Genomic DNA, 18,795 nt, shown 5'->3' with positions numbered 1-18,795 from the left:
GGAGGATATTGGAACATTTAGCTAGAAAGTTTTTCAGATTTTTCTTTTCTTGTGGCTATGCAGCCCAGCCCAGCCCAACTTGCACTCAACAAATACTGAAGGAAAACTGTTACCTTGTTATCCTTATGAACAGGCATAGTCACAAACTTACAAAAAGGTCATACATTTTAAATATTTAGCAAAATATTCTGCTGGGTAGAGAAAGCATAAAACTTACATGTGTGATGCTGGTAAAGGGCTAGCACTACAAAAACTGACTTGTAATGGTGCTGAATATTTCGGGTATGGTATTTTGGACAGTAGCTCATGTTTTGGCTTCCTTCTCAGTTGATGAAATCTTCCAACTAGTTTGGGTATCTCGAATCTTATATCCAGGCTGTTTTCAGTGAATATAGATAATGGACACAACTCTAATGGAAACAAACTTAAGTTGTCTCACTTGGGTTCTTAAGCTGGTATTTTTAAAATGTATTCAGTCCCTCTTTTCACGTAAAATCTTCTTCTCACTTATTTTGTTGGGGATATAGGCCCTCAAAATTATTTTTCAGTAGGTTACCTGGGTAGTTCTTGCTTTGAGCAATTTTATTTAATCTTAAAGTATTTGAATTCAAAAATTGTTTTTAAATAGAAAACTTTACTTGAAGTGTTTCTGTCATATTATTACAATATTGTATACAGCAGCAATTTCACACTACTTTGCTTATTATACTTCCCTTGTAATCTGAAGCTTACATAGGAAGTTTGATCGTATAAATGAGTTTTGCATCATTCTATTTCTATAACTGGCATGCTGTCAAATGATGACAGAAAGGAAGCCTATGAAGGTAAGTAATACTTCTGGAAGACGCGTCTCAGTCATACTAAGGAATGGATTTTTCCTCTCTGTAATTGAAGTAATTGGGCGAAGGGGGGAGGGGTTGTAGTCCAAAGTGGAGGCTTGACTATGATTGTTTCTTTTGCACGGTTTATTTTAGAGGTTCAGTGAGCATTAGAAGATATTTTTAATGGTATGGTAAACATATTCAGCCTTTTCAAGAACTGATGCTTATTGGTGTTTTGCTGATGTGGCCAGCTATATGTTAAAAGGAAGAAGGGGGAATATCCACATTCTTCAAAAGTCTTCTTGAAAATGTAATTTTTAATATTGCAACAGATAAATATACAGTATTGATTAAGAAATTAAAAATTGGTTTTCTTGCAAAAAACATAGTTAAGCAAATATCTGTTTATTTGTTACCAGTCCTTGATTAATAAATTTGGCTAGAGTTCTCTGGGTAACAAATACGGTTCAAAACATCTGACGTGAATTAAATGGAAAGGTTTAAAGATACTGCTTTTTCAGAATTCACTAAAAATTGCAAGGCTTTTGTATTCTGAGCATGCTTCCAAACTCCTGCCTCACAGTATGCTTGCCCAGGAACACTGGAAAGACAGAAGGGCATAATCGGTAAAAATGAACTTTACTGTTTCAGGTGAACCATAAGAAGAATGTAAAGTAGAACATAAAAGTACTGGAAGCAAATCATTTTCTACAACTGTGTTTTTTAAATCGGATGGTGGGTAGTATTGAGGAGTTGTTGACTGAGAAAGATTGTTATTTATGTGTGGTATGAAAACTTGCTTTTTCCTGGCCATTGTTTCTGTTAATTCTTCACTTCCTGATAATTTTTAGCTTTATTTAAGGAAAACTCTCCACCTAATATGTGGCGTAAAGAGAGAGGGAACTGAATTAATTATATTGGGGTGGTACATGTATAGCTTGTTTAATGGGTTAACATAAAGTATGTCACAGAGGAGCTGAGTGGTTTGGGCAGCTAAGAGAACTAATAAAAATAAAATATTTGTAACTTTAAGGTTTCAGGAGCACTTTTGTGGATAACACTCATCTGAAGTGAAATTGTGGCTTAACACCTTCTTAAATGAGTCAGCAACTTATTTTGGTTAGTTATCACTACCAGATTGAACATTTTTGTTTAAGGAAGATTAGAAGACAAAAGTGTCTCTTCCTTTCCCTCTCTTTTCAAAATTTTTTACTTTGTACAATTCCTGTTAAGTAGGAGGATTTTTTTCATGTTAAGAAACAACAGTTTCAATTAAGAAGAAAAATATTTGAGAGATGTCAGCAGATGTTGTATTTCTTTCCTTCCATCTACCACCCTTTAAAAAAAGGGGTGGGGGGTGGGGAGTGACTAAATAGATTTCAAAAAGACACAGAACACTTGCTGCTATTTTTTTTGCATGAATTTGAATAATGTTCTGAAATGAGGGTATCTTTAACTGTCACATTATTTAACCTTCCCTTTCTATAGCAAGGTGCATTTCAGTTTGAACAGATGGTCTTCTTTTGCGTACCAGTCATTCTTCCTGATCAGTCGGCATGCTTACAGAATGCTGTCTTTTTAAATATTAGAATTTTAATTGTGATTTCCATTAACTGCCTTATACTTTCTCCACGTAATATGCTCATTAAGAGCTCTCTGTTTCACCAGTAGACCAAAGACAGCTAGGAGAGCACTTCAGAATTACAATCTCGTGGCAAGTTCTTGCATGTAAACTTTAGTTCATAACTTGGTTGTCGGCACAACTATTGATGTTAAATTAAATACTTTGTAGTGTCTTCAGAAAATTAAAACCTCTCCTTGTGTCCATAGTGTGACCATCAAAATGCAAGCTTTAAATTACACTTCAGTATCATTGCAATTCCAGCATCTTCTTCTCATTGATACGCTAATATGTCAAAACAAAAATTAGGCATAAGGGCTGGAAATAGCTTTTTCTATTTCCTCTTACAGTAGGTAATTGATGCAGGGGATGTTCTTAGAATGACTTTTTTAAATTACGAGAGCCATATAGAAACCAACTATTTAACCTTTGAAATGGTGTGGAGTTTATTGTGCAGTTAAAGTCCATATCATTAAGCTTTGTAGTTAATGTTTGCTCTATTGAGCAGCTTGTTTGCCACCAGTTGAGCAGCATGTGCTGAACAGCAAAGCTGCCTGTAGGATAGGGCTGCTCCTCTGTGTATGTCTACAAATCTCTGTGCTGGGGAAAAGCGTGTCCTCTTGGCACAAACATTTTATACCCTTTGACTTTGGACCTTTGTTGCTTTTTGTTACCAAGCTTCTTGTATGATGTTTCTTTAGCGAGTTACTGTATTATTTTGCAGCTTTATGGTTCTCAAAAGCAAGTTTTTGATGAACTTCAAAGCTGAAATAGGGTGGTGGGGTGGGAAATTCGTGGTGAGGCCTCCTGTTTAGGAAATGTGGTTCCTTGCTTTTCCTTGTCTTTACCAGAAAAAATATTTCACGCAGTGATTCATCTGTAATGATGGACACTTCTCACTTATAAATTATTTGGCAGGTCTGTTTTACGCTTACTTGTCCCTCAGAGAAGGATGCTGGGAGTAATTTTATTTAACTGATAATACTGATCTGGAATGGAAGTGTACTTTTATTTGTGTGGAATCTAGCAATATAGAAATGTGGCCACCAGGTTCTGGTTGCAATAGTATTTTGAAATTCCTTTCTCTGTCATCTTTGTGTTACAGATTATTACAATAAACAATATTAGGGTTTTTTTCAGCAATAAAATTGCGAGGTGTCTGGTTTTCTGCATGCTCTCTAATTTAAGGATATTGAGACTTTAGTTAATACTATTGCAACCTTTTAAGCTTGTAAGTGGCTTCCAGATAAAGGTGAAGGGCTTATTTCAAAGGGGGATTTAAAATGCGAGGACTTGGCGTATTACTGAGGTTTTCTGCCCATCGAGCAAACCAGTGGAAAGCTATTTGAACCAAATCCTCTGTGAAGAAGAGGTGAACAGACAGGTCACTATTGTAAGACCTGTTGTATGGAACTAAACCTCAACCCAAGCCTTGCTTCTTGGTGGTGTGCGGAGATGGCGTGAGGGGCGATAAATGTAAGATATGAGCACCTGTTCTAACTTTGAACCCTGAGTGGGGGTTGGAGCGGATGACCTCCGCAGGTCCCTTTCAGCCTAAATTATTCCACGACTATCCAGAGACTGAAGTAAAAATATGTCTCCTTATCTAGTCAGACACAGTCTTCTAGTCTCTGCTGCTACCTGGAAGTATAAAAGCAATGGCATTGTAAGAATAACTATGCTAGGTTAGTCCAAGGAGACCAGAAGCAGTCCTTAGGGATATACATAAACACAATATGCCAGAATTGTAGGTGTAAAGATAGGACCTGATTGTCAGTAATTTCAGGATAAGATTGTGAGCTTTCTCATGTATCCTCCATATTAAGTGTGTTGCTGGGAATGAATGTTATCACATACATACTGAGAGATACTACAGAAGCATTCAAATGTCCTTCATTTTTTGTGCGCAATGTAATTGTACTGCCTATGTAACACTTGGGCCGGTGTATATACTTCGAGGGCCCGTAAACTATGTTCAAATGCTTACTATGAGCCAGAGTGGTTGAAGAGATTACAGCTGCTTGTAATGAATCTCGCTTTCCGATTTGGCAATCAGCTTGGCTTGGTAAGTTGGATTCCATGACTCTGATTTGTGGGGCACATAAGATCTCCGTGTTTCACTTCAGAATCCTATCAGTATGAACTGGGCTTTGCCTTTCTGTTTGCTCTTATTCTCTTCTGTTCTGTGTATAGTTGGAAAGCAGGACTAGCCTGCTAAATATTTTTCTTTTTTTAATTTGAATTTAAAAGAAAAATTGCAGTTGGGAGCGTCTTCTGGGGAGAATCAGGTTGCTCTTACCAGTTTTTTGAACTGGGGAGTGGTGTGTGGTTTTTTTTTCCCCCTCCTCTAGCAAATTGTTGAATACTGAGGGTCATTGATCAATGATGTTTGTGCCCAGCTTTCCTCAGTCAGTGTTAGCTAAAGACACTGGGATATATTCAAAGTATGGCTTTGGGCAATTTATTTTTAAGCGTAATTGTCAGCTAACTCTTCAGGATAGGTAATTCAGACTGCTCAAAAACATTAGCCACCTTGCAGACAGATCGGTATACAGTGATGTTGCAGGCTGAAATATATAACTGGTGCTAGTTGTCTCTTTTTGTGTACAAATAGCTGTTTGAGCCTTTTTTTCTTGTGGGAAACGAGATGTTTTTGTAGCGGATTACTTTTAGCAGTTATACTATTCTAAAGTGAGTAGACTTATCTGAATGTTACAGGCTTTTTTGGTTGCACATTACACTGTGAATGTCTTAAAGCTTGTGGGAGAGAAAAGGAAATTGGTGATATGTGCATGCAATAATAGATGGAATTTCAATGCTCATTTATTTTTTTTTTCCCTCTGCCTGATAGAAGAAGAAGATGGTGTTTGGGAAGAATGGACTTTCTTATGATGTCGCACTCTACTTTTCAAAGCTGTTCACAACCTGTTGGAGAGGTGTTTAATGAATCGAAATTTTGTACGCATTGGGACAATGGTTTGTGAAGCCTTATGAGAAAGATGAAAACCTAATAAACACAAGGTAGGATGTTTTATTTTGTTTATTAAAGAAGTTGTAGGGTTTATTGTGCTAAAATAAATGTGCTAAAAGAAATGTTGAATTAAAGAGCATTCCATTTATGGCTTATTTGGGAACCTGAATCTCTACTTGTTCTTATTTTTCTGCCTTTTTAGAGTTCTTCAAAACTTCATTATGACATAAGGAAGTAATACAAAAGGGTAGTAGGCCACGTGTTCTGTGCTGGTACTCCTATACAGACCATGGATAATAGGGATGTTGGAAGAGAATGTAGAGTGTTCTAGAATGGAAGAAAAGGACACTAGTGTGAAGAGATACCTGCTCACTATACTTGCCAGTATAGTGACTGGGACTAATTCTGATTGTAAATACTCAGAAAAATTCATATTTGAGCAAGCGGGATCTAGAGAGCTATTACAGGCACCACATAGAGTTTTTGCATCACATGCATCGTATGGGAGATGTTGAGAAGAGTTGAAATTCAGCTCCTGGTCAGAAAGAAGTTTCATCTGGGAATGCTGGTGTTAAAGGAATACATGTGGCCCCCCACACTGATGGGGGAGGAGGGGCGAGAAGAGAATTTTTGATCTAAATTGGAAGGACTTCTTCTCATGGTTCGAACATGGTTTGACACGGTCTATGTTGCCTAGCAATAAATAATGAAATGAATAAAAACTAGGTTAGCTGAACAAGTTTAATCGCTGTTCCCAAATCAGCTTTAAAATCCAAAGTAATTAAAGCTTAGACGATGGGGTTTTGTGTGTGTGTGTATGGGTTTGTGGTGGGGTTCTTTTTTGGTGTGTGGGTTTGGGTTTTTGGGTTTTTTTTTGTGTGTGGTGTATATGTATGTATTAATCTTGCATGCAGGAAATTTGAGACCCGTGGCTTTGCTTTTTGGGGTGTGGAGTTGGCCATTGTTGGCATCTTCTGCAATAAATCTAAACTTGAAAGAAAATTAGAGCTGGTTTTGGAGCAAAAGAAGCGAAGCACATGTTTGTGTGTGTTTCTATTAGTTGTGAACTGCTGCTTTTAATTTATATATAAACTTGTCCTTCAGTTATAAGCATCTCTTTTTCTCCACACTGGTCAGGGAAAATGTTTTCCTCTCTGGGTGTCCTTGTCCCATCCGTTTCTTCTGTGTGCAGTGCTATAAATCAATAGTAAAGAGTTTACTTTTAACTATTTAGGCCAATATTGTCTTGGCACAGTCTGGTCTTTCCTCATTTGAGGAACTGGTTTTCCAAATTGCCATTTGAAACTAGCAGTTAGTTATGTCATGGCATCTCTTACAGTAATTCTATAAAGCTCTCTACAGCAGCTGAAAAGCTGATGAAAGCTTTTAAAATAAATAGCAGTGTGGGTTTAATTTGGAGACTCTTGATATTCTTTTTTTAAGAAGGTCAGAAGGTCAGCATGCTTGATGAAAATAACTGAAGGAGTTGTGTGCTTACCCACACAACAACTTCATCATAAGTAATCCAGAACTACTGGAAAAAATATGTAGAAAGATTAGACAGATCTGTGTAAGGCAGTTTTAATTGCAGAGAATATCGGGTTTGTCCTACCAGATAGCTCAATACCACATGATATTCTAAGTACTGGCTTTTATGAAAATGAAGTGAGGGGAATGGTTAGCAGATGTGCATACTCGTGGCATATTTGGCTCATCCCTCTAGGAATATCTAGAATTTGGATAATGTGTACTTGCTGGAAAGTTAGGCAGTTCAGAGGTATCGGTTCAGGCTTCTGCTGCTCCCAGCAACTTCCTGGGGGGGGGGAAGCCAGTGATTGAAATAGTGCTTTGTGATACCACCTCTGTCGCTAGAAAGTGCATCATGCTGTGATGGAGGAGGAAGTGTCAAGTGTAATGGTTTTGAGTGGATTTTGGTCTCTTGTATAAATTGGAATATTCTTCTAGTCAAAAGGGACATTTCTTATCAACTGTTAAGCGTGACGCTGCAGCAAACTCAACATAAAGGGCTTGCAGCCAGCCTGGAAAATGCTCTGAATGTTGGACCTGGGGTGCTTATGTGTTTCTTACCAGACAACTGGTCTAGAACTAACAAAATCTAAACCTTAATACAACTCTTGCATGCTTTTTGTTCCTTAGATCCTTTAATCAACAAGACCCTGTACTAAGTTTATCTTTTTTGTAGATGTGGCTGACTTAAAACCCAAAACAAATTGCCAACAGCCCCTTCCCAAAGCCACTCTTTAGTTCAGGATTATGGATGCACGTCTTAAGAATCAGAACAGTTTGAAAGCCTATATTTTTGTCTTTTGACCATTTTCATCCATCTTTAAAGTAATAGGAATAGTAGTATTCCATCATGCTAATCTAAAAAGCATGTTCATGCTAGCTTCCTGATGAAGGAAGAAATAGTCTTTTGAGAAGATTTTCTGTTTCTTCCTCTGTTAGAGATATGTATCATCTCCCCAAAAAGTAGTGCTGCTCCTGTGCTGAAGTGGCCACAGGTGAATGTGGCAGATATTGTATCTGTCATAGGGAGTAAGGCCTTTCTGTTCATGAAGGTTTTAATTACTTCTCTATATTGCTTATGTTGATTAAATGTATATCTGATTCGTAAGGAAGGAAAAGTTGCCCATGATGTGTTGGTATATTTTATTTATCCGTTCTTCCTTAGAAAATACTGAATAGTGGGAGAACTACGGAAAGAAACTGCGTGTGCCCAAAATTAGAAAGGCTTTGCCCCACTCTCTGGTATCCATCCCGCATAATGTTCATCTTGCTTCATTGTCTACTTCCATCCCATATTGTTACGTATGCTTTGCTTTCTTTGGGACTACTTGTGTGCATTAACATCAGAAGCCCTGAGACAGAATTCATGTGCCTGTATAATTAAAGGTGCTTAGTATACCGGCGATGTGAAAAAGTCTGCTCCAGATCATAGTTTATGCTACCCTGTGCTTTGGGGCTTGGCTGGTTGCTATATAACTTGTTCTCTGTGTATTATACTACTGATTCTGGTAAGGTGGGTTGTTCTGATGACATCTTCACTTTCAAAGACTTTGATTAGAAACGGAGTAGTTGGTGCTCTTGGTGGTGGAGGTAACTTCTTAGCATGTGCTTTCTGGAGCTATGATTGAGCAGCGTGCAGGACCTTACTCCCGCTTTTCCCTTTTTTCCTCTTTGAAGGATGTGCGAATAGAGCTAGTTCCTTCATTTGAAGCTGATCCCACTTGGAATTTTCCGAGTTCTTTTAAAAGCACGTGGTTCCGGAATGTGAGATTTTTCTGTTATCCGGGTTCCCAACAATAGAACTCAGTCATGTTGTGCTTTCGTAGGTATGTGGTAGTGCAACAGGCATAAGCTGTGATTTCTAATAGCTGTTAGGCTGTGAGGACAGATTCTCAGGCAGCTGTGGCTTCTTGTCTGTTTGCTCTGTTATTTTTCCTCCTTGTATAAGGTTATATTAAAAAAAGAAAAAGTTGTTTCATCATTGTGTTGTGTGCATCTTAATTTTAAAAGGACAGTTCTTAACATTAATCAACTGATGCCACTGTGGCATGTGAAATAATGACCAAGAAAGTAAGAATTAGACAGTTTTCAGGTTCGTTGTTTAATTATGTTTAATGATGTGACTCCTAAAATAAACCCCAAACTTATTAAAAACCCCTTATATTATTGTTTAATATCTCTTAAATCTTACTATGGAAAAGTAAAAACCTCCTGTGTTTGCATTATGCAGTCACATGCTGCATGTTAACAAGATAGCAAGGTAATAACCATGACCTGCTCTTCCCTCCCTCCCCCTCTTCGCCCCAGTCTAAAACCAGCATTGAGAAAAGTGAGACAGTCATGTATTTGGTGAAATGTGATCTGTTTAGAAGAAGTCGCGATTACCATGCCTGGAGGAAACCGTCCTGAGGGTTTCAAGTATGCTAGTTCCACTTCTGTTTATAGATAGGGCAGGAATGGAGTAGCTAACTCCCTAAACGTGTGGTGGCTTTTTTGTTGTTGCTCGTTTTAAGTAGGCGATTTTCAGTTTTCTGGAGTGGATGATGGGGGTCAGCAGGAGAACAACAGTAGAATAAAAGACTAAGAGAAGGTTTTGCTAATGGTTTTAGCTGTAACCAAACAGGAGGGGGGAAAAAAATCATTGCCTCCCTATTTATCACAACCTTTTCAATCACTTAAAGCCAGGTAGTTTACAGAAGCTCAATAATGTGGTTTAAATGACTGCATATTAAATTACAAAGTTTGATAAATAGGAATGACGTTCTCTTTTCTCCTTTCCAACCCATTGTGTTACTGCCACGTTCAGAAATCGTTGTTTGCTTTATTCAAAATCCACCTTATAAATGTAAGAGACGGAGATTGTGATCTGGTGCATCCAGCTGTCTGTCTACATTTTCTGGTTAGACTGCTCAAATATCAGCCTTTGGATGAGACCTTTCCGCTTGCCAACTGAATGATAAAATAGATCAAATACCTACAGTGAGTATTAGGAAACTTGTAAGATTAAACACAATTTTAGATACAATTCCATAATGAAGATTAAATTTGGCAGTCCTAATGAAACTGAAGTATGAAGTGCTTACGTGGAGGATATCTCCTGAAGTTCTGGTAATAAGGACAACTTGCTAAACTTTAACGCAATTGAAATACCAGTAAGCAAATAATTGAGTAATCCTGATTTTGTGGGAGGGTCTGATAGACAGCTGAAAATCTGGAATACTAAAGCTACTTTATTACATGTATGGGCTTTTTCTGGGTTTTGGGTTTTTTCCCTTTGCAAATAGGAAATAATATAACCAATTGCAGTGGCTGGCAATCCGGAACTTGTGTCTGATGGGTTCACTTAAGAAACAAAACACAAAAACCCCACCACCCCCCAAAACAAATGAGGGGGAAAAATCCAAAAAACTACAACCCCACTTGGAAAATCATACATGATAAGCTTATCATAGCTTACAAAATAAACTTGCTGCACAGGTTTCACAGGTAATGTTGGTCTGGGTACAGAATTTTATAATGCCAGCACACTGTTCTTCTATGTTTTCATGGAAATACTATTTTAGTACTGATGTAAATATAAGTATATGATTTCATTGGAAATGACCGCTGAAAAATATTCTAGATACAAATTTGGTTTTGCATAAGCCTTTGTACATGTAGTTACCTTGATCTAAAGTGTGCTTATCATAGTTCTGAATAGATTTTTTTTCTTCTTTTGACCTCATATTGCCGGGAGGAGGAGGTAAAACTAGCCACAATGGATGTGATTCCCGGTTTGGTGCAGATGTGTTGGTAAATCTGCAGTCTTGAATGACCATGGCTGCGATGGGGAGGGCGTCTATTTTTCTTCACTTGGGTCGTGGAAATTTGCTGCTGCCTACTTCAGAATGTTTGTATGATAATGTAACAGCATGGATGAGATCAGCTATTGTCGTCTGGTCTTGGCTGCCCTTAAGACAAAGGCAATGCTATGCTTTCAGTCCTGAGCCCATGTCTGCCTTATTGCCCCTGTTTTTACCTTTTCCCCATTTCCCATGGGTCCTCTCTCCATAGGAGTGGAGTGGTTTGCTTCTTGATCACTCTAGAATGATACTGTGAATTATTATTAAGGAATAGAAGGTGGAGATTTCTGGGTGCTAAAGCTCAAAGATTTCCTCATACTTGAGACTTAACTATACAAGAACAACATGTAGCCACAGGTTTTGCGTTATTTCTATATATTAATTTGAAACCTTAATAGCTGGAGCTACGTGGCTTTTCCTTGATACTGCTGGAATATTTTTGTTAAGTCTGCTCAACTCTTTTTGCAGTGTAAATTTCCTCCCTATGTTAATCTTTAAATCAAACAATGTCAACATTTTTTTTACAACAGCTCTATGAGGCTGTTCTGGCATCATGTACCGGCAGGAGACAGGGTGATGTTTTTCCTTTTACTGTAGACAGCTGGAATTGAGAGCTGCTGTAAGTAGGACAGTGCAGGATAAACAGCAGGAGCTGAGAGCATTGATCACATGATTGTCTCTTTGGAATATTGGGTTGCTACAGAGACTACAAGCAGACAAATTTAGCACTTACATCACAAAGCAGTTTTCTCTTACTTAGCTTAAGTTACAGTGGTAGTTGGTTCATCAGTAAAAATGAAAAAATGACATGGTTCTTGGTATTCAGCTTTCAACAATAAATCTATGCTCTTTTTGTTCACTGAAGAGTAAGATAATAAAAAACCCATACAGATCCTTCAGATTTGTTAAATGAAAATGTTATAATGCATTTCCATTTTGAACTTTGAAAAAAATCTGGCTTAACAAGATGTTTGTAATGTTTCAGAATGGAAAGAACAAACATTGAAACTGTTACCTTGTCTTTGAATAGTGATGTCTAGCTATTACCCATTTTACAAATATGTTCTGAATTCTTATCTTTATAGTGCACGTATGTTTCATTGTGAAAGCTCAAGTTCAGATAACTGTGATTTGCATCCTCAATAATTAAAAGATGCTAAAATATAAGATGACAGATTTATGAGTCTCATTTAAGTTCTGAAATGCAGGAACATGAGCAAACTCTTTTTGCAGTATTGCTTATAATCGTCCGATCTGGAGAAATTATACTTTCTTATGTGTGTGTATATATAAACTTCTAGTTGCATTCTGAAAAAACCAGTTTTGCTTCTTTGTAAGGTGTCATGCTATAGTTTCAGTAGTGTACAAAAATAAAATAATTTTTTGTTTCAACCTTGCTTTTATTGGGATGAAGCTAAGCTCATTAATAATGAAGTTAATTTAAAAATCTGAAAGTCTTAGAGATGAATATGACTCTACTCTGCAATACAGGTTACTTGCTACATATGTATTTGTTTTAGTGCACATAAAAGTATTTATTTATTCCATAACCAAGTTAACTTGCAGGTCTAACTAAAATCAAGATATCCTCAGCTATTTGAAAAATATTTTGGAGAGCCTTTTGACAGTAGTCATTAATGATGTGCTTTGAACGGAAGGTTTTTTTACTTTGCTGTTAGCAATGTTTTTTGCTTTGTGTTATCATCAAAATCAGCTTTCTGCTATTTACCTTCATGACCATAGGGAGTTACTCGAGATGCTTAGAAAAATGTCTGGTTCTATCTTTTTGTCAGTAGCTAGAGAAGCATCTGTATTTGAGATCTTATTACTTCATGTTAAGATACAGAATATGTAACTTGCTGCAAAATGTAGATGTGCATTTGTTTACATTTCTTTGCGCTTCCACATTAAGGATATTAATGCCACTGTGTCTGCAGATGTTGTGATGGGGCTGATACGAACCCTGATGTTAGGGGAGCTTGTAGCCAAGGGCAAGAAGGGCATGTTTGTGAATTGATTAATGATGATTCAAACTCTTATCATAAAAAGTAGTACTGCAATAATGAGTATGTGATAGCATGTTCTTCCTAGAGAACTAGGAACTAATTTATCTACCCTGTATTTCCCTCAGCCCCCAGCGCTTCAAAAGCAAAACAATCCCCTCAAAATAACTAAAACAAAACCAAAGAAAGCTTCTGAAACATTTAATAATTAAAACAATTTGTGTACTTGCCTTGTGGTTTTGTTTCTGTGTTTTTTTCTTTTGTTTCATAAATGAAAGAGAAAGAAAAACTCATATGTTTTTCCTGGCAATTATTTTTGGTGCTGTGTAAATATAGCAATCTGATTTTAGTATTCTACTGATTTCATATTTTGGCTATTGCAGCAAATGCATACTTAATTTCCTGCTCCCTTCTAGTCTGAATTGAGATTGTAGAGTTTCATAATTCAGGATTATGGGTGGTGAGTGGAAATTGAAGATGCCTTGTTTAAAAGCAGATTGACTGTTCAAGTGGCATAGGTGTGAAGGTGGCTGAAAAGAAAGCTTCTCTTCATCAGTGCATTGCAGTGTTATGGCTATACCTGGAAGATGTATATAGTCACAAAGAACTATTCTGAACACAATTGTACACAATAGTGTACAATTACAAAGAAAAGGTGGGAGATGGGTTGTCTTGAGGGAGTTGCTTCTGATTTTCTTCTGTTAGCTCAGAAAGCCTCAAGTGGCTTGGCAGCTTCACTCTTTCTTCTCTGTGATGAAAAGCCCTAGAGGGTCGCCTGACAAAGAACAGAGCGTATGGTGTAACGTTTTGTAGAACAGAGGACGGTGTAGTGCATGTTGTGTTGTGGTCAGGTATGTAATTCCTTGAGACTTATTCTTCGGCAGTTACATTTTGTTTCTATCCTATGCAGGTCGCTATAGTGGTGTCTCTCAACCTGGTTAAAGGAAAAAGAAAAAAACCCCCAACAAATACTGAAATGAAGGGTCTTAGGGCTTCATGATGTGTGTGTGTAATCTTAAAACTTTTTCTCTTTTTTTATTTCCAAAAGAGTCTATTTAATTGTAAGACTCTGTTCTCCAGCCCAAGAATTTACTATAGAAAGCAACTGTCACCTTTTAAAAAGGAACTTCTTTGATACTTTATGTTTATTTAAGTGACATACAGAAATAGTCTGTAGTGAAGAACAACTATTTGGAGGCACTTCTATCTGGGCAGCTGTGAGGCATCAGTCAGGAACTCTCAGGTCTGTTGCTGCTGCTTTTGGTTTTGTGTTGTTTTTGTGTGTGTGTGTGGGTTTTTTTGTTTGTGTTTTTTTTTTTTTTTTTTTTTTTGTGGTCAGCCAGTCATGATATATTGATTCTTGGTCAACATGCCCCAAGGGATGCTGGGTGCTGGCCAATATGTACCAATTTTTGGCAAACATAGCAGTCTGAAATAATGATGCATATTAATTAGTTGACTTAAAAATCTAGCTGATATATTTGCACTCCTCAGCAAGGTGTGTTCTACCCCATTGAAAGGGAAATAGTAGAATCCTAGTTGTGACAGCCATTAGTTCTGGGACAGTAATTTTATTCTGCAATGTTCATTTTCCGCACCTAAGAAACGGCAGTAGAAAGTATATAGTTAAAGATATGGTAGATAATTGATAAGTTCAGCAGTGCTTTGACTCCCTAAGCCACTCTTGGTTCGACTGAAAAGTAATTTACAAAGGCCATCTAGGAAAATAAGAGAATGGTAGTTATAAAAAAACCCAAACAAGCAACAAAAATGAAAAAGACCCCAACACTAACAAAAAAACCCCCAACAAACCAAACAAACAACAAAAATCCCCAAATGAACAAACACAATTTCTCTCTTTCAGTTGAAACATTTGGATGCTTTTTTGAATTTACTATTAAATGTGCTGTAGGGTTTTTTTAGTTGGAGACTTCCTTGTGGCTTCTGCTGTTGCAGTCTCCTTGCCTTTCAGCCTAGTGTGGTGCTGATTTGAAGTATGCAATTTCTTGAAGTGTGGATTAGTGAGGTTCTAATGCAGCTAATGTTTGTGAAGCACTTTGAAGATACAAAGCTCTACCTAAGTACTAATGTGGAAGAAAAAACAAACCTAATTACCTTTTTATCAAGAACGTATTTTCAGATTTGCTAATGGAGATGTAGAAACCTCATGTATATGTAAATTTTAGTGTGCTTTCCCCTCCTATTCTTCAGTTTCTCTTACACAGGTAGAAGTAGAAATTGCATGAAATGTTCCACATCAGTTTAGATTCTATATGAAAAGAAACAGAACCTTTTGTCTCTGAAAGTAAAACATTTTTGTATCACTAGGGTGAAAAGAGCAGGGCTGAATCGGAGATGTTTTGTACAAATGTATTTTTTATGGAGCATAGATGAGGACTGAAGGTTGCTTTTCCAAAGAGTTTGTCTTTTTTTTTTAATTATTCTTTTTTAAAAAATATTTTTAAAACTGCTTTCAGTATTGGAACTCATTCTGACTGAATTCTGGTGTGTTCAAGTAAAAATGCATAAAGAATACTCATTCTGGTGACATCTCTTAACATTTGTGTTCAGATCAGCTGGAAACTAGATTACTGATATTTAAGTTCTGTGTTTAGGACTTCAATGAAATTACCCGAGTTAGAAATATTAGAAATGCTAATGGAGCAGCTTCATGTTCAGGGGCAGGCAAGAAAGTGAGATTTTTGGGTGAACTAGGATTTTGTTTTCAGAATTTTCTGTCAAAATCCTGTCCTCTGCTTTTACACACATAAACACCACCATAATTGTAAAATAACAAAAAAAAAGGGGGGGGGGGAGAGGGGGAAGGGGGAATATCAGTACAAGCCTTCAGACAAGCTGCTATTTTTTTTTTTGCTGTATCTGTATGTTAAGGACTTGACTGATTCTCCCTGCATGCAGGACAAAAGCTCTCAGTGGTGAGGTATAGATATTTTCTTATGTTTCAATCACAAGATGCTGTGCAGAATTTATCTAATGATAGTCTGATCTACTTAAAAAAAAGTCTGCAAATAAACATACAGAATGAACTCTGTTAGCAGGCAGGAAACCACCAGCTTTCTTTGTTATTGTAAAGGTAATTTGCCTATTTACCCCAAAGTGATAAGTAGCTAGTTGTTTGGGGTTTTTTTACTTGATTAGTATTTTTGACTGTGAGGTGAGTTATTGAGAATATGAGAGAAAGAGAAATGGTGGAGTGAGTTTGTTTGGGTTTGGTTTTGTTCTTAATATGTTATGGTAAGGTTTGAGATTCTTCCCAAGCTGAGGTTGAGGTGGCATTGGGTACTAGCAGTCAGTGTCTAGAAACTTAGGGAATGGGAGAATGTACAAATGTATTAAAAAACAAACAAACAAACAAAAAACCAAACAAAAAACCCCCACAAAACCAAAACATGCATGTTTATAGAGGTTTCTTGCCAAGTCGGTAAAATGGTGTATGTAGGGGCATCCAGTTAACTTAGAGCTCTGGATCTTTGTTTTCCTTCCTCCTTCACTCCTTCCCGTGCAGAGCTTCAGTATGGGTTTGATTTTTTTTTTTTTTTTTTAATTAGGATTCTTCATTATATTTCTTGTGATTATTTCACATGCATTGATATTTCCTAAACTTCTGTAATGTAACAAATTATAACGTTAAATGTGAGGAAACAGTTTCTGAGCCTGACTAGCTAGGAAGAAATGTAGTGTTGTGTTTGAGTAGGTAAAGTGTTAGTTTTGCCTTTCACGTCCACCTTTAGTTCCAAGCCCACCCCTGTTTTCAGGAGGTGCTGTGTGTACCGCCTGCAAATCTCTTTCCCTTAGCTTGAGTTTAAGGACACATGGGTTTTACTACGTATTTCTGCTGTGAAACAATGTTATACTATTGTGAGAAACTATTGTGCATAAAATGACTGTGCTGCATCTCCGGAAGTACTGAAACAAAAACGCAAGGTGGTGTGCATCACTTCGCTGTTTAACGCTGAAATTTATAACCAGAATTAGTGAAAATTGTATAATGTTTGGATTTTCCAGAATGAATTGTGCCATAGCTGATCTGCTCGTGCAGCCGTGCAAGCAGCGTGCTTGCAGCTTGCATGCCAGAACTGGTTGAATGATGCCAGTGACAACAATGGCTACTCTCTTACTTTATTATTTTGTTGGAAACTTCTCCCCTGCTGAGTAAAGGGGAGAGAAGAGTTCTAATTTGGTTTGTTTGTTTGTTTGTTTTGGATTTTACTTTTGTGTGATGACCTTGAATTTTCCTTGCTACTTCTTAGAAGTAGTTTTGCAGTGTAATGAATTGAAACGCTTCTGTTGTTATGCTGATGCTTCTCTTTGTCTTGGTTTATCTGAATTCCATCAGATTATGCTACAATTGTCTATCCTTTATCTGTGTGATAATGTGGTGTTTACAGGAGACATAGCTTAATTGCATTTAAAGTGTATTTGAAGAATATGTGCTTTTATTTTTAACCTTTGCCTCACTTACACCAAGCTTCTAAATTGTTACCTGTCACTCAGAGCCAAGAACACTATCCGCTCTTTCACCTTAAACCATCCAATATGATTTTAAAATAAAAACCCATTTGAAAATCAGTCTATAGCTATATTTGCATAAGGATTACTGTTTAATCAGATTTCTATATTCGAATTTAGTGGTGTGTGCTAGCCATGTGACTTGAACTTGAAATTGTCAACAAGATGCTTGGCTCTATTGTCGCTGCATTTTGGAAACTAAGTTTACTGGGATTGCTGACCAGTATGTTATTTCATCTGCAGGGAGTATTCTGTCTAGAGCTGGATTACTGAAGCAGTTGTGCTAAGTAGTTGTCAGTGAATTGGGCTAATTCTCTTGTCTGGATCCTGGCTTTTATTGTTCCTAAAACACAATTAAAATTGAACGGCAGATCAGCATACCACTGCAGCCTTGATGCACCTGGAAAACGGTTATGGTTCAGTCAGGGCCATCCACTTCGAGCAGTTCCTTACTGAGTTCACTTCGTGGCCTGCTTTAAGTTACTGTAATGAAAAACATGCTGCGCTTCCTGTTCCTCCTTGAACGGTTTGTGGGTTTTTTCATCCTTGGAGTGCTCTAGGTCCCTAATTTTAAATTGGCTGGTAGGCAAAGCTGTGTATTTGACTCTACAGCTGCCTTTCTCCTCATTGTGCTGACTGCCCTGGTGGCTGCTCTTCGAGTCTTTGGGGTGATACTCAGCGAATCACTTTGTATCTCTTTTCTAGATTGAATGGACCTTGCCAATTCCAGAAACTTTTTCTTTTCTCCCTTACTCTTTAACCGTCCCACCATTTACTTCTGGTGGAGGAAAGAAACGTCTTGGAAATGGCATTAAAGATGTATCCGGTAACTGCACCTGTGGAGGCTGCATTTTAATAAGGTTGCTGAGGTGCTTGGAGTTTGTCAGTTCTGCATGCCCTGGAGCAATGTGTTCTTGAGGAATACAAAACTTGCTTTGTGTTCTCTTGCTGTAGACTAAGAAATGCAAGCATTCATGAGGTCAGAGAGCATGCATGCCATCCTGGGCATTAGTTAATGGGGTCTAATTTTATTTTTTTGGGAGGGAAACAGTGGTGTTGCATCATAGTCTTTTTAGGCACACTAGCTCGTAGACTGACCTTTCCATTTGACCTTGCGAAAAATGCACTAGTATCTGCTATTTTGACTGATTTAGTCTGTTCTTCCCTTGATTTGAGGGGTTTTTTCTTTCTCTGAGACTGGCAGGTGCTTGATGCTACTCTCCTTACAGAGAGGATTATGTTCTGTTCGGTAGTTTATGAAGCACTTTTAAGGTTCTCCTTGACTTTCATTCTTCTGTTACTGAGATGGTGGACCTAATTTAATGTTCAAATGGGAATAGCATCTTCTTGCTTTAAACATCTGTTCTTATGGGAGTGTATTAGTCTGGCCGACACTTGCGATAACTTGTAGCTTAAAATAACTGAAAACTGCTGTGCCTGTATAAGTTCTTTAACAAACAAACAAAACAGTTGGTTTTTT

The 18,795-nt window shown here is 37.4% G+C and overlaps 1 protein-coding gene across 2 annotated transcripts in view; it reads left to right on the top strand.

Annotated features, from left to right (window-relative positions):
- MED13 (mediator complex subunit 13) overlaps nucleotides 1–18,795 on the top strand; it is a 59,375-nt gene that overhangs the window by 7,458 nt on the left and 33,122 nt on the right. The window contains exon 3 of one of the 2 annotated variants that reach the window (XM_037371600.1): nucleotides 5,294–5,463. The gene's annotated coding sequence lies outside the window, so the exon portion shown is untranslated. Of the gene's footprint in view, nucleotides 1–5,293; nucleotides 5,464–9,297; nucleotides 9,359–18,795 lie in introns of those variants that run through there. The other variant, XM_037371609.1, reaches the window with a different exon arrangement.

The sequence above is a fragment of the Falco rusticolus genome, chromosome 1 (assembly GCF_015220075.1).
Source record: "Falco rusticolus isolate bFalRus1 chromosome 1, bFalRus1.pri, whole genome shotgun sequence".
NCBI classification, from domain to species: Eukaryota; Metazoa; Chordata; class Aves; order Falconiformes; family Falconidae; genus Falco; species Falco rusticolus.
Note: the sequence above shows the minus strand (reverse complement) of the source record. Positions and strands in the feature narration are given on the sequence as shown.